Source organism: Perca fluviatilis, chromosome 4 (assembly GCF_010015445.1).
Source record: "Perca fluviatilis chromosome 4, GENO_Pfluv_1.0, whole genome shotgun sequence".
NCBI lineage: Eukaryota > Metazoa > Chordata > Actinopteri > Perciformes > Percidae > Perca > Perca fluviatilis.
In genome coordinates this window covers 35,926,678-35,942,883 of record NC_053115.1, presented here as the reverse complement: position 1 = coordinate 35,942,883, position 16,206 = coordinate 35,926,678, and the positions used below count along the sequence as shown (strand labels likewise).

Here is a 16,206-nt window from a genome sequence, read left to right as displayed (position 1 = left end):
AGAGAGGGAGAGGGGGATAGAGGGTGAGAGATGAGTGCGCTCATAAAAGTTAAAACATTTAGAGACCGACAACCCCGTTAACATTCCTTGATGGGTATTTTTATTAAATATATAGATTTTAATATTGTCTATTTGTCGGCTTCTTGAGCCATGTGTCGCCAATGTGCACATCGGTTTGAATTATGTTTTTATATGTTTTATTTGCGCTCACGATCGCTTCCACTGCCAGGGTTGCAACTGAAATAATAGGCTAAAGCAACGGCAGTTTATGGAAAGCACAAGCGTAATTATGGTCAGATCTTGTGCCTGACTGATGAGGAAGTGATATTGATAAACGTTGTGATTTACGCATTTACAGCGTCGCCTATTTTTTTTGCCAGCTTTCCTCTTGTTTTAGGAAGCCGTGACTGTATTGCGTTTTGCCTTCAAAAGCGTGTCTGTGTTCTTCATATTTATGTAGAGTAATAGTTTGCTCTTCTTATGTAAAATATGCGGCTCTGGTAGATGTTTGCGATTGGTCATGCTGTGCAAACACCGCCTCTTTTATGTGAACGCGCGTGTCACTGGGGTAAAAAAAAAAAAAAAAAAAAAAAAAAAAAAAAAAAAAAAAAAAAAAAAAAAAAAAAAAATAAAAAAAAAAAAAAAAAAAAAAAAAAAAAAAAAAAAAAAAAAAAAAAAAAAAAAAAAAAAAAAAAAAAAAAAAAAAAAAAAAAAAAAAAAAATAAAATTATTTTAAAAAAATTTTTATATTTGGATAAAATGTATAATAATTAAAAATTTTTTTTATTGGGAAACCCTGGGTTGATTGAACTAGTTGATAACCACCGTCGTGACACAGCTTATGCGGGACCGCGGTTGTTAGGATTAGTGAAGCCGGATAACTGAAAGAAATCCAGGGCATGTTGACCTTGATTCGTAGTATAGGCCTCTGATGCTCTAGGCTACGCCCAACAGTTGGTGGCAGTCATGCAACAAGTTGTTATGCCAAACGCCAATATAACAGAAGAAGAAGAACACGCATCCCGACCATGTGAACGCTGGCAGTCGGAAAAACAACGTAATCACGGGGGTGGTCCCTGATATTTCCAGGTGGCATGAACGCACCAAAAGACCTGAAAGGAAATTGAAATAAAACAGAAACAAACAGTGAGTATCAAAATAAAACAGGAAATGAGCAAACTAAGAGATGAATGCGAAAGAAAAATAAAGACATGACCTACGAGCAGAAGCTGGGTGTGACAATCTAGCTCTATTTATGTGATCATGAAAAAAGATTAGTTTGATACCCCATCCTAGATGTCATTGTCAAGTTAACAACTATGAATTTAGTTTTTAAACATATGAAAAAACAAGAGGGGCCAGATGCATAAAACTGAAGATTCACGACTAAAACTGTGTGTATGCCCAACAACAGAAATACACGGATGCATTCTTTTCATCAGAATTAGGCTGTCAGCCTAATTCACAGCTTAGAATTAGGCTGTCAAAATGGTTGTAGAAACACCCTTAAACATCCACTCCACCACTCAATAGACCTGTCAATGAGAAGAACAGTAAAGAATTTTACAGACTGTGTTGCATCGGCGAGGTTCTCCAACAGTGCTAGAGCAGCTGTCATTACACTGTGGCTGTTTGTAGTGTCTGTACAACTAATCCATCGTGTTTCTGCAAACCATCATTACGGTTAAATCTCAGTCATCGGCATAATTAAACGTCATACTATATACTATAGCGCTCATGTTGAAACTGACTTTACAAAGTGCTTCACAATTCAGAAATGAAATAAACGGCCATTAACAGGGAGATGATGCTCAAATGTCAATAGAAAGAATTATGAAATGAATCACTCTTAAACAATTTAGAAGTTTTTAAATCTGCCTTTGATTGACATTTTATAGAACTCAGTGCAGCCTGCAATAATAATAACACATCAGTGATATTGTCAACTAATCTACTAATAATGTTACCTGTTACCTCAATGCTGATTTAAATTAGAGCTCCATTTCTTCAACAGCTCTTCCACAGGGAGCTATACCATCAAGCAGGATCTTATGGTGACAGTGACATATTCATTACCAACTGTCATTACAATTTTAAGCTGTTCAGAGCTCAAAGAAACATCTTCCTTTAAAGAGCAAAGAATGATCCAGCACCACCTAGCCTCCAATATCATCCCCTTGATGAGTCTTTCTCTTTCATCACACCTCAGGCCTGCCATCGTAGGTGACTTCTCCCCCTACTCTCATGTCTCCTCTTCACTTTTCCACCGATGATGTGTTGCCTCTGCTCGTTCTTTCTTTCATCCCCAAGAGTTTAGGATGTGAATCTCAGAAGCTCATTTGGGAGCAGTACTCCCATGCAGTCACAGAGCAAGAAAGTGAAGTCAGTTAGTGTGGATGAAGTTAGAGCATCGGTGTGCATTAAAGAGTTTCTCTGTTCAAGTGTTTCCAAACACAATATTGGTAGTTCAGGTGCTGTATTTTACTTATAGAGTTTGCAGCAGAAATGTTACAGTATGTATGTGTATATATATATATATATATATATATATATATATATATATATAAACTGTCCTTGCAATGAGTTGCTTCTTCAAAGCTCTCGACAGTTAGCTGTGTAAAGTTCTCCAAAAAACACAAGGCATAACTTTTCTTGGGGTTCGACGAAGAAACTTTACTTTCCTTATTGTTTTATGCTGTAAAACTGTAACAAAGAGCAAAAACAGAAATGAGATCAAACCAATACAGATACTTAAAGTATAGTACAAACCCACAACTTACAGCAACAGAAAATGCTGAGTCATAACTAATAGCCATGCTAACTATCCAATTTAGTGATTTGACATTAGAAAACACCAATAAACCAAAGATATGCCAAGTACAATTCCTTTTAACATTTTTTAGTAATATATACAGTACTTACAAATAGTATCCAAGGCAAAAATATATGAAGAAACAACAGGAGAGAACAGCACTGGCACTCTGCTCTGCAGCACAATCACTTGACTTCTGATGGAAATTTACAACTGAAAGTGAAACTTAAACTAAAGCTACTGCTGCTGGTTAGCCAAAAGCGGGCACTGCTGAACACACAATTATGTTAAAAGTTTGTTTTATATATATATATATATATATATATATATATATATATATATATATATATATATATATAAATATATACACACACACTACCGGTCAAAAGTTTGGGGTCACTTAGAAATGTCCATTCCACTCCATTACAGACAAAATACCAGCTGAGATCAGTTACATTGTTTTTTTAATCAGGGCAGCAGTTTTCAGATTACAATATGTGCTTACATAATTGCAAAAGGGTTCTCGACTTTTGTAGAAAGAAGTGGCTGATCTTTAATGCAATATCAACATTGCCCATTATCAGCAACCATTCATCCAATGTTATATATATATTTAGCATGTGTCGGAGCCATTGTGTGAGAGGGGGACAAGTCTAACCCACTTTTTAAAATTATTGGTTTTAGACATGGCTTTCTGGACCAGTGCTTCGTTATCAAATCCATTCCGCTTGCTTATTGAGAGAATGCCCAAATCAGTGAAACTCTTTTCCACATTTTTACTTCTACCTTGCACCCAGTCGGGTTCTAACATAGCATGCGCACACATAAACATGAGCACGAAGCAGCATCTAACAGCTTCTACAATTTCCTATATCAAACTTAGTAAAAATGTAAATATTTTATCCTCCTATAGACCAACAACACAGTATTCTCTGATGGAACATGTCCAGAGCTTAAGATATTGGACTTTCACTTTCCAGCAGATTTTACATTTAGCGGCTTATTCGAACTATCAGGGGAAAACAAGAAATATATTCACATAGTGTTATATTTTAATTCATTCCCATGCATGAGTAATCGCAGTCCATGGCTGTTCTGCCAACAGCGCGGGTCCCTCCCTCTCCTCGTGCACCATGCGCAGGCAGTCAGTAAGTTTGGGACAGGCAGAAGGACGCCACTCACAGGAGTTTAGTTTTACTGAAATTCTACGGTCACTTTGATGCTCTCGCTCTGAAACTTCCTCTGGACACTATGGGGCCCTATTTTGCACCCGGCACAGCGCAGAACAAAAAGCCCGAAGCAAGTGTCTTTGCTGGTTCAAGACTGACGCAGTTGTCAATTTCCCGTCCAGCACCCACGTTGTTTAAATAGCAAATAAATAGATATGCTAAATAGTATTATGATATTATCTGCTCGCAAGCTTTCACTTCACGCACAAGCAGCTCAGTTTCTTCTCCTGAAAATCTCTCCTTCCTGCTCAGCAAATCCGCCATCATAATAGCAATGTGCCAAGGTCCAAACCTGCCTGGCTTTTAAAGGGAATGAGAGGTGACACTCTGATTGGTTTATTGCATGTTTTGCCCAAAACACACCTATGATTAATTAAGACACTAAGTACAACCCTTTTGAGCCATGCGCCTAACCCAGCTAGGGAGGCGCGGGCAGTTTGACAGGCAATGCGACAAGCATCCTATTTGCCCTATAGGATTACATTGCAGTCTGGTTCGCAACTGCTGGTCACAGCATTCACACTTCATACTGGACTAATTTCAAAGATTGTTGTTCCCATCAGTCACTTACACACAAAAACAAAGGAAAACAGGGTTCAGGTTAAAAAATATGAAGTTACCCTTTAAGTGTAATTACCGTTTAACTTAACTGTCAATTGATGGCTAAACTTCACTGTCACGTAACCAATTGTTGTCACTTGAACGGTGCGTTGTTATATTATGTAGCTTCACTTCCAGAGTAGTAGCTCTGAGTGTGTAACATTGACATGGATGGGTTAATGGTTGAAAACCCGGTCTGACTGTGAAATAACAGCCAAAAAGCTAAATAAAAGCGTTGTGATACCACTCAAAATGACTTAACAAATTGTCGTGACCAGGCTGCTCTGACACACTCCATCCATTTCTGTGTGTGATATAAGAAGATGTCTCCACTCGGACAGATCAATGCCTCTGCTCCTCATCCTCTCTCTATCCAGATAATGGGGTTTAATGGGGCCAGTCCCCTGAGAGCCATCCATTATGAGATGGGATGGGGTGAGGGGTTGCTCCAGGATGGAGGTGGGGTGCCATGTGTTAGTTTTGTGACAGAAACTCTGTCATAATATAATCAGCGTATTTGACTGGCAGGGCCAAATTGTGGTATTAATCAGAGTAAGGTTACACTGCAGACCATCTGCCCATGGGCTGAGAAGTCCCCACCTCTGTCACTCCGTACAGGAAATCAATATGCACTCAATGGACAGACAGGGTGTCTTCTGTCTTACACTTGAACATCACACAACTGAACTCTTCTTGAAGTGGCACTGCTGATTAGATTTCTGTCCTAATGTTCAACAGATATTAAATTGCATTTTTTTGTCTGCTACAGCAACATATTTCCTATTTGAGACGAAAATCAGAAACCAAAAGGAATACATTAATATTTTTTGTTTTCATAATAGCAGCCCTAGTTGAATTCAACAGAATACCATGTACTATTCATATAAGTAGATGGAGACTCTATATCGATGACGCCAATCAAATCTTGCATGAAGCTGTAATGTCAGTGTTAATTCTAACCAGGATGTTTTTGTGCTTTAACTGAAAAAACTCAGACAAACATTACGCCAAATACCTCCAAAGTTTATTATCTAAAGATAAACATAGCTACTCTGGATGGCATTGCCCGGGCCTTCAGCAGCACTGGAAGGAATCTCTGACTGAGTATTGGATACTTTAAAAAGGTCATGAAAACTTTTAATCAGATGTGGGCACAGACCGTGATTTTAACCACACGGTGGAGGACCAGCCATTGTTTTGCTGCACAATAAGCATTTTCAGCACATGGCATGTGGGGGTATAGCTCAGTGGTAGAGCATTTAACTGCAGATCAAGAGGTCCACAGTTCAACTCTGGGTGCCCCCTACACACGTGATGTGGACAGGCAGTCATCTTTGTAATATTGGTTGTCTTTGAATCCCACCTTTAAGCATTAGGGTCTCAGTAACTTGTATAGAGTTTGCATGAGTGAGCAAAACTGGAATAGGGCAGAAACATGGTCCTCAAAAATTCAACAAATAATAGCTTAAAGGTAAGGCAGAAGCATGATCCACCTAAGTGTAGGTAGAAGCTTTGAGCAACGTAGGATGGTTTTATGGACCATGTTTGTATGACCTACGAGTTCCTTATAGTAAACTCAGACAAACATTACCCCAAACACCTCCAAAATGTATTAACGACAGATAAACGTAGCTACTCTGGTTGGCGTTGCCCTGGCCTTCAGCAGCACTGAAAGGAATCTCTGACTTATCTTAACTCGGGATATATGCTTTAACGCCAACATAATGGACCAGCCCTAAGTAATGCTGCTAAAGGCTTAGACTGTCGGGAGACTTCTTATGACACACTGAGCACCTCTCTCCTCCTGCTCTCCATCTGTGTGTGATCATGACCATTAAGGCATGTAACTAACTGAGCTTCTTGTCTGGAGTCCTTGTGCTTTCTCCCCTCTCAGAATTCTTGGATTGTGGTGGCACCTGAATCGGGTTCGCAGCTGCTGCCGTGGTCCTGCTTGAAGGCCCTGCTACGCTGTGCACTACTACTACTACTACTTTTATAAGTAAAAGTTCTATTACCTTTACTATAATTAGCACTGTTCACCATGTCATTTCATTATACCCACTGCTAATATTCCTCTGAGTCTTATTTCTGTATCTCTCTCTCTCTTTCTATTCCAACCGGTCGTATCAGATGACTGTCCACCACGAGCCAGTTTCAGTCTGAGGTTTCTGCCTGTTAAAAAGATATTTTTCCTCATAGCTGTCGCACCAAATGCATGCTCTTGTGGGAATTGTTGGGATTCTGTCAATTACAGAGTGTGGTCTTGACCTTCACTATCTGTAAAATGTCCTGAGATAATTTATGTTATGATTTGACATTAAAAATACTGGTTTGGAGTTTACGTAGGTGAGCAAAATCGGGCTAGGGCAGAAACATGGTCCTCGAAAATTCAACAAAAAATAGCTTAAAGGTAAGGCAGAAGCATGATCCACCTAAGTGTAGGTTGAAGCTTTGAGCAATGTAGGATGGTTTTATGGACCATGTTTGGATGACCTATGAGTTCCTTATAGTAAACTCAGACAAACATTACCCCAAACACCTCCAAAATGTATTAACTAAAGATAAACGTAGCTACTCTGGTTGGCGTTGCCCTGGCCTTCAGCAGCACCGAAAGGAATCTCTGACTTATCTTAACTCGGGATATATGCTTTAACGCCAACATAATGGACCAGCCCTAAGTAATGCTGCTAAAGGTTTAGACTGTCGGGCGACTTCTTATGACACACTGAGCACCTCTCTCCTCCTCCTCTCCATCTGTGTGTGATCATGACCATTAATGCATGTAACTAACTGAGCTTCTTGTCTGGAGTCCTTGTGCTTTCTCCCCTCTCAGAATTCTTGGATTGTGGTGGCACCTGAATCGGGGTAGCAGCTGCTGCCGTAGTCCTGCTTGAAGGCCCTGCTATGCCGTGCACTACTACTACTAGTTTTATAAGTAAAAGTTCTATTACCTTTTCTGTTACTATAATTAGCACTGTTCACCATGTCATTTCATTATACCCACGGCTAATATTCCTCTGAGTCTTATTTCTGTATCTCTCTCTTTCTATTCCAACCGGTCGTATCAGATGACTGCCCACCACGAGCCAGTTTCAGTCTGAGATTTCTGCTTGTTAAAAAGATATTTTTCCTCATAGCTGTCGCACCAATTGCATGCTCTTGTGGGAATTGTTGGGTTTCTGTCAATTACAGAGTGTGGTCTTGACCTTCACTATCTGTAAAATATCCTGAGATAATTTATGTTATGATTTGACATTAAAAATACTGGTTTGGAGTTTACGTAGGTGAGCAAAATCGGGCTAGGGCAGAAACATGGTCCTCGAAAATTCAACAAAAAATAGCTTAAAGGTAAGGCAGAAGCATGATCCACCTAAGTGTAGGTAGAAGCGTTGAGCAATGCAGGATGGTTTTATGGACCATGTTTGGATGACCTACAAGTTCCTTATAGTAAACTCAGACAAACATTACCCCAAACACCTCCAAAATGTATTAACTAAAGATAAACATAGCTACTCTGGTTGGCGTTGCCCTGGCCTTCAGCAGCACTGAAAGGAATCTCTGACTTATCTTAACTCGGGATATATGCTTTAACGCCAACATAATGGACCAGCCCTAAGTAATGCTGCTAAAGGTTTAGACTGTCGGGGGACTTCTTATGACACACTGAGCACCTCTCTCCTCCTCCTCTCCATCTGTGTGTGATCATGACCATTAATGCATGTAACTAACTGAGCTTCTTGTCTGGAGTCCTTGTGCTTTCTCCCCTCTAGAATTCTTGGATTGTGGTGGCACCTGAATGCGGTTGCCAGCTGCTGCCGTGGTCCTGCTTGAAGGCCCTGCTACGCCGTACACTACTACTAGTAGTTTTATAAGTAAAAGTTCTATTACCTTTTCTGTTACTATAATTAGCACTGTTCACCATGTCATTTCATTATTCCCGCGTAGCTAATATTCCTCTGAGTCTTATTTCTGTATCTCTCTCTTTCTATTCCAACCGGTTCGATATCAGATGACTGCCCACCATGAGCCAGTTTCAGTCTGAGGTTTCTGCCTTTAAAAAGATATTTTTCCTCATAGCTGTCGCACCAAATGCATGCTCTTGTGGGAATTGTTGGGTTTCTGTCAATTACAGAGTGTGGTCTTGACCTTCACTATCTGTAAAATGTCCTGAGATAATTTATGTTATGATTTGACATTAAAAATACTGGTTTGGAGTTTACGTAGGTGAGCAAAATCGGGCTAGGGCAGAAACATGGTCCACATAAGTACACATACGTAGATGCTTTGAGCTATGCAGGATCGTTGTGTTGACCACATTTCTGCCTTAGTGTTGACATTCATTGTAATTAACATGAATTCAGATGTGCTTTTATCAAAGATGACAAGGCATACTTCTTTTAGTTGCCCTTGACACAGGAGATGAGTATTGGATACTTTAAAAAGGTCATGAAAACTTTTAATCAGATGTGGGCACAGACCGTGATTTTAACCACACGGTGGAGGACCAGCCATTGTTTTGCTGCACAATAAGCATATTCAGCACATGGCGTGTGGGGCTATAGCTCAGTGGTAGAGCATTTGACTGCAGATCAAGCGGTCCCCAGTTCAACTCTCGGTGCCTCCTACACAAATGATATGGACAGGCAGTCATCTCTGTAATACTGGTCGTCTTTGAATCCCACCTTTAAGCATTAGGGTCTCAGTAACTTGTATAGAGTTTGCATGAGTGAGGAAAACTGGAATAGGGCAGAAACATGGTCCTCGAAAATTCAACAAATATAGCTTAAAGGTAAGGCAGAAGCATGATCCACCTAAGTGTAGGTAGAAGCTTTGAGCAATGTAGGATGGTTTTATGGACCATGTTTGGATGACCTACGAGTTCCTTATAGTAAACTCAGACAAACATTACCCCAAACACCTCCAACATGTATTAACTAAAGATAAACGTAGCTACTCTGGTTGGTGTTGCCCTGGCCTTCAGCAGCACTGAAAGGAATCTCTGACTTATCTTAACTCGGGATATATGCTTTAACGCCAACATAATGGACCAGCCCTAAGTAATGCTGCTAAAGGTTTAGACTGTCGGGGGACTTCTTATGACACACTGAGCACCTCTCTCCTCCTCCTCTCCATCTGTGTGTGATCATGACCATTAATGCATGTAACTAACTGAGCTTCTTGTCTGGAGTCCTTGTGCTTTCTCCCCTCTCAGAATTCTTGGATTGTGGTGGCACCTGAATCGGGGTAGCAGCTGCTGCCGTGGTCCTGCTTGAAGGCCCTGCTACGCCGTGCACTACTACTACTAGTTTTATAAGTAAAAGTTCTATTACCTTTTCTGTTACTATAATTAGCACTGTTCACCATGTCATTTCATTATTCCCACGGCTAATATTCCTCTGAGTCTTATTTCTGTATCTCTCTCTTTCTATTCCAACCGGTCGTATCAGATGACTGCCCACCACGAGCCAGTTTCAGTCTGAGGTTTCTGCCTGTTAAAAAGATATTTTACCTCATAGCTGTCGCACCAAATGCATGCTCTTGTGGGAATTGTTGGGTTTCTGTCAATTACAGAGTGTGGTCTTGACCTTCACTATCTGTAAAATGTCCTGAGATAATTTATGTTATGATTTGACATTAAAAATACTGGTTTGGAGTTTACGTAGGTGAGCAAAATCGGGCTAGGGCAGAAACTTGGTCCACATAAGTACACATACGTAGATTCTTTGAGCTATGCGGGATCGTTGTGTTGACCACATTTCTGCCTTAGTGTTGACATTCATTGTAATTAACATGAATTCAGATGTGCTTTTATCAAAGATGACAAGGCATACTTCTTTTAGTTGCCCTTGACACGAGAGATGAGTATGGATACTTTAAAAGGTCATGAAAACTTTTAATCAGATGTGGGCACAGTCATGATTTTAAACCACGGTGGAGGACCAGCCATTGTTTTGCTGCACAATAAGCATATTCAGCACATGGCATGTGGGGATATAGCTGCGAGTGGGTAGTACGTAACTGCCGCGCAAGAGGTCCCCAGTTCAACTCTCGGGTGCCCCCTACACAAATGATGGGACAGGCAGTCATCTTTGTAATATTGGTTGTCTTTGAATCCCACCTATAAGCATTAGGGTCTCAGTAACTTGTATAGAGTTTGCATGAGTGAGGAAAACTGGAATAGGGCAGAAACATGGTCCTCAAAAATTCAACAAAAAATAGCTTGAAGGTAAGGCAGAAGCATGATCCACCTAAGTGTAGGTAGAAGCTTTGAGCAATGCAGGATGGTTTTATGGACCATGTTTGGATGACCTACGAAGTTCCTTATAGTAAACTCAGACAAACATTACCCCAAACACCTCCAACATGTATTAACTAAAGATAAACGTAGCTACTCTGGTTGGTGTTGCCCTGGCCTTCAGCAGCACTGAAAGGAATCTCTGACTTATCTTAACTCGGGATATATATATGCTTTAACGCCAACATAATGGACCAGCCCTAAGTAATGCTGCTAAAGGTTTAGACTGTCGGGGGACTTCTTATGACACACTGAGCACCTCTCTCCTCCTCCTCTCCATCTGTGTGTGATCATGACCATTAATGCATGTAACTAACTGAGCTTCTTGTCTGGAGTCCTTGTGCTTTCTCCCCTCTTCAGAATTCTTGGATTGTGGTGGCACCTGAATCGGCGTAGCAGCTGCCGTCGGTCCTGCTTGAAGGCCCTGCTACGCCGCCACTACTACTACTAGTTTTATAAGTAAAAGTTCTATTACCTTTTCTGTTACTATAATTAGCACTGTTCACCATGTCATTTCATTATTCCCACGGCTAATATTCCTCTGAGTCTTATTTCTGTATCTCTCTCTTTATATTCCAACCGGTCGTATCAGATGACTGCCCACCACGAGCCAGTTTCAGTCTGAGGTTTCTGCCTGTTAAAAAGATATTTTTCCTCATAGCTGTCGCACCAAATGCATGCTCTTGTGGGAATTGTTGGGTTTCTGTCAATTACAGAGTGTGGTCTTGACCTTCACTATCTGTAAAATGTCCTGAGATAATTTATGTTATGATTTGACATTAAAAATACTGGTTTGGAGTTTACGTAGGTGAGCAAAATCGGGCTAGGGCAGAAACTTGGTCCACATAAGTACACATACGTAGATGCTTTGAGCTATGCAGGATCGTTGTGTTGACCACATTTCTGCCTTAGTGTTGACATTCATTGTAATTAACATGAATTCAGATGTGCTTTTATCAAAGATGACAAGGCATACTTCTTTATTTTGCCCTTGACACAGGAGATGAGTATTGGATACTTTAAAAGGTCATGAAAACTTTTAATCAGATGTGGGCACAGACCGTGATTTTAACCACACGGTGGAGGACCAGCCATTGTTTTGCTGCACAATAAGCATATTCAGCACATGGCATGTGGGGGTATAGCTCAGTGGTAGAGCATTTGACTGCAGATCAAGAGGTCCCCAGTTCAACTCTAGGTGCCCCCTACACAAATGATGTGGACAGGCAGTCTTCTTTGTAATATTGGTTGTCTTTGAATCCAACCTATAAGCATTAGGGTCTCAGTAACTTGTATAGAGTTTGCATGAGTGAGGAAAACTGGAATAGGGCAGAAACATGGTCCTCAAAAATTCAACAAAAAATAGCTTAAAGGTAAGGCAGAAGCATGATCCACCTAAGTGTAGGTAGAAGCTTTGAGCAATGTAGGATGGTTTTATGGACCATGTTTGGATGACCTACGAGTTCCTTATAGTAAACTCAGACAAACATTACCCCAAACACCTCCAACATGTATTAACTAAAGATAAACGTAGCTACTCTGGTTGGTGTTGCCCTGGCCTTCAGCAGCACTGAAAGGAATCTCTGACTTATCTTAACTCGGGATATATGCTTTAACGCCAACATAATGGACCAGCCCTAAGTAATGCTGCTAAAGGTTTAGACTGTCGGGGGACTTCTTATGACACACTGAGCACCTCTCTCCTCCTCCTCTCCATCTGTGTGTGATCATGACCATTAATGCATGTAACTAACTGAGCTTCTTGTCTGGAGTCCTTGTGCTTTCTCCCCTCTCAGAATTCTTGGATTGTGGTGGCACCTGAATCGGGTTCGCAGCTGCTGCCGTGGTCCTGCTTGAAGGCCCTGCTACGCCGTGCACTACTACTACTAGTTTTATAAGTAAAAGTTCTATTACCTTTTCTGTTACTATAATTAGCACTGTTCACCATGTCATTTCATTATTCCCACGGCTAATATTCCTCTGAGTCTTATTTCTGTATCTCTCTCTTTCTATTCCAACCGGTCGTATCAGATGACTGCCCACCACGAGCCAGTTTCAGTCTGAGGTTTCTGCCTGTTAAAAAGATATTTTACCTCATAGCTGTCGCACCAAATGCATGCTCTTGTGGGAATTGTTGGGTTTCTGTCAATTACAGAGTGTGGTCTTGACCTTCACTATCTGTAAAATGTCCTGAGATAATTTATGTTATGATTTGACATTAAAAATACTGGTTTGGAGTTTACGTAGGTGAGCAAAATCGGGCTAGGGCAGAAACTTGGTCCACATAAGTACACATACGTAGATTCTTTGAGCTATGCAGGATCGTTGTGTTGACCACATTTCTGCCTTAGTGTTGACATTCATTGTAATTAACATGAATTCAGATGTGCTTTTATCAAAGATGACAAGGCATACTTCTTTTAGTTGCCCTTGACACAGGAGATGAGTATTGGATACTTTAAAAAGGTCATGAAAACTTTTAATCAGATGTGGGCACAGACCGTGATTTTAACCACACGGTGGAGGACCAGCCATTGTTTTGCTGCACAATAAGCATATTCAGCACATGGCATGTGGGGGTATAGCTCAGTGGTAGAGCATTTGACTGCAGATCAAGAGGTCCCCAGTTCAACTCTGGGTGCCCCCTACACAAATGATGTGGACAGGCAGTCTTCTTTGTAATATTGGTTGTCTTTGAATCCCACCTTTAAGCATTAGGGTCTCAGTAACTTGTATAGAGTTTGCATGAGTGAGGAAAACTGGAATAGGGCAGAAACATGGTCCTCAAAAATTCAACAAAAAATAGCTTGAAGGTAAGGCAGAAGCATGATCCACCTAAGTGTAGGCAGAAGCTTTGAGCAATGCAGGATGGTTTTATGGACCATGTTTGGATGACCTACGAGTTCCTTATAGTAAACTCAGACAAACATTACCCCAAACACCTCCAACATGTATTAACTAAAGATAAACGTAGCTACTCTGGTTGGTGTTGCCCTGGCCTTCAGCAGCACTGAAAGGAATCTCTGACTTATCTTAACTCGGGATATATGCTTTAACGCCAACATAATGGACCAGCCCTAAGTAATGCTGCTAAAGGTTTAGACTGTCGGGGGACTTCTTATGACACACTGAGCACCTCTCTCCTCCTCCTCTCCATCTGTGTGTGATCATGACCATTAATGCATGTAACTAACTGAGCTTCTTGTCTGGAGTCCTTGTGCTTTCTCCCCTCTCAGAATTCTTGGATTGTGGTGGCACCTGAATGGCGGTGCAGCGTGCTGCCGTGGTCCTGCTTGAAGGCCCTGCTACGCCGTGCACTACTACTACTAGTTTTATAAGTAAAAGTTCTATTACCTTTTCTGTTACTATAATTAGCACTGTTCACCATGTCATTTCATTATTCCCACGGCTAATATTCCTCTGAGTCTTATTTCTGTATCTCTCTCTTTCTATTCCAACCGGTCGTATCAGATGACTGCCCACCACGAGCCAGTTTCAGTCTGAGGTTTCTGCCTGTTAAAAAGATATTTTACCTCATAGCTGTCGCACCAAATGCATGCTCTTGTGGGAATTGTTGGGTTTCTGTCAATTACAGAGTGTGGTCTTGACCTTCACTATCTGTAAAATGTCCTGAGATAATTTATGTTATGATTTGACATTAAAAATACGAGATTGGTTTGACGTAGGTGAGCAAAATCGGGCTAGGGCAGAAACTTGGTCCACATAAGTACACATACGTAGATTCTTTGAGCTATGCAGGATCGTTGTGTTGACCACATTTCTGCCTTAGTGTTGACATTCATTGTAATTAACATGAATTCAGATGTGCTTTTATCAAAGATGACAAGGCATACTTCTTTTAGTTGCCCTTGACACAGGAGATGAGTATTGGATACTTTAAAAAGGTCATGAAAACTTTTAATCAGATGTGGGCACAGACCGTGATTTTAACCACACGGTGGAGGACCAGCCATTGTTTTGCTGCACAATAAGCATATTCAGCACATGGCATGTGGGGATATAGCTCAGTGGTAGAGCATTTGACTGCAGCTCAAGAGGTCCCCAGTTCAACTCTGGGTGCCCCCTACACAAATGATGTGGACAGGCAGTCATCTTTGTAATATTGGTTGTCTTTGAATCCCACCTATAAGCATTAGGGTCTCAGTAACTTGTATAGAGTTTGCATGAGTGAGGAAAACTGGAATAGGGCAGAAACATGGTCCTCAAAAATTCAACAAAAAATAGCTTGAAGGTAAGGCAGAAGCATGATCCACCTAAGTGTAGGCAGAAGATTTGAGCAATGCAGGATGGTTTTATGGACCATGTTTGGATGACCTACGAGTTCCTTATAGTAAACTCAGACAAACATTACCCCAAACACCTCCAACATGTATTAACTAAAGATAAACGTAGCTACTCTGGTTGGTGTTGCCCTGGCCTTCAGCAGCACTGAAAGGAATCTCTGACTTATCCTTTCGGGATATATGCTTTAACGCCAACATAATGGACCAGCCCTAAGTAATGCTGCTAAAGGTTTAGACTGTCGGGGGACTTCTTATGACACACTGAGCACCTCTCTCCTCCTCCTCTCCATCTGTGTGTGATCATGACCATTAATGCATGTAACTAACTGAGCTTCTTGTCTGGAGTCCTTGTGCTTTCTCCCCTCTCAGAATTCTTGGATTGTGGTGGCACCTGAATCGGGGTAGCAGCTGCTGCCGTGGTCCTGCTTGAAGGCCCTGCTACGCCGTGCACTACTACTACTAGTTTTATAAGTAAAAGTTCTATTACCTTTTCTGTTACTATAATTAGCACTGTTCACCATGTCATTTCATTATTCCCACGGCTAATATTCCTCTGAGTCTTATTTCTGTATCTCTCTCTTTCTATTCCAACCGGTCGTTATCAGATGACTGCCCACCACGAGCCAGTTTTAGTCTGAGGTTTTGCCTGTTAAAAGATATTTTACCTCATAGCTGTTACGCACCAAATGCGTACTCTTGTGGGAATTGTTGGGTTTCTGTCAATTACAGAGTGTGGTCTTGACCTTCACTATCTGTAAAATGTCCTGAGATAATTTATGTTATGATTTGACATTAAAAATACTGGTTTGGAGTTTACGTAGGTGAGCAAAATCGGGCTAGGGCAGAAACTTGGTCCACATAAGTACACATACGTAGATTCTTTGAGCTATGCAGGATCGTTGTGTTGACCACATTTCTGCCTTAGTGTTGACATTCATTGTAATTAACATGAATTCAGATGTGCTT

General features: G+C 40.9%; 4 non-coding genes across 4 annotated transcripts; all 4 read left to right on the top strand.

Moving 5' to 3' along the window:
* Window positions 1–5,874: 5,874 nt before the first annotated feature.
* Window positions 5,875–5,946, top strand: trnac-gca. Its single transcript has one exon. It is a non-coding gene; the product is annotated as a tRNA-Cys (tRNA).
* A 6,125-nt stretch (window positions 5,947–12,071) lies between these two features.
* On the top strand, window positions 12,072–12,143 carry trnac-gca. The gene has a single exon. It is a non-coding gene; the product is annotated as a tRNA-Cys (tRNA).
* A 1,368-nt stretch (window positions 12,144–13,511) lies between these two features.
* trnac-gca lies at window positions 13,512–13,583 on the top strand. Its single transcript has one exon. It is a non-coding gene; the product is annotated as a tRNA-Cys (tRNA).
* A 1,367-nt stretch (window positions 13,584–14,950) lies between these two features.
* On the top strand, window positions 14,951–15,022 carry trnac-gca. Its single transcript has one exon. It is a non-coding gene; the product is annotated as a tRNA-Cys (tRNA).
* The last annotated feature ends 1,184 nt before the right edge of the window (window positions 15,023–16,206 follow it).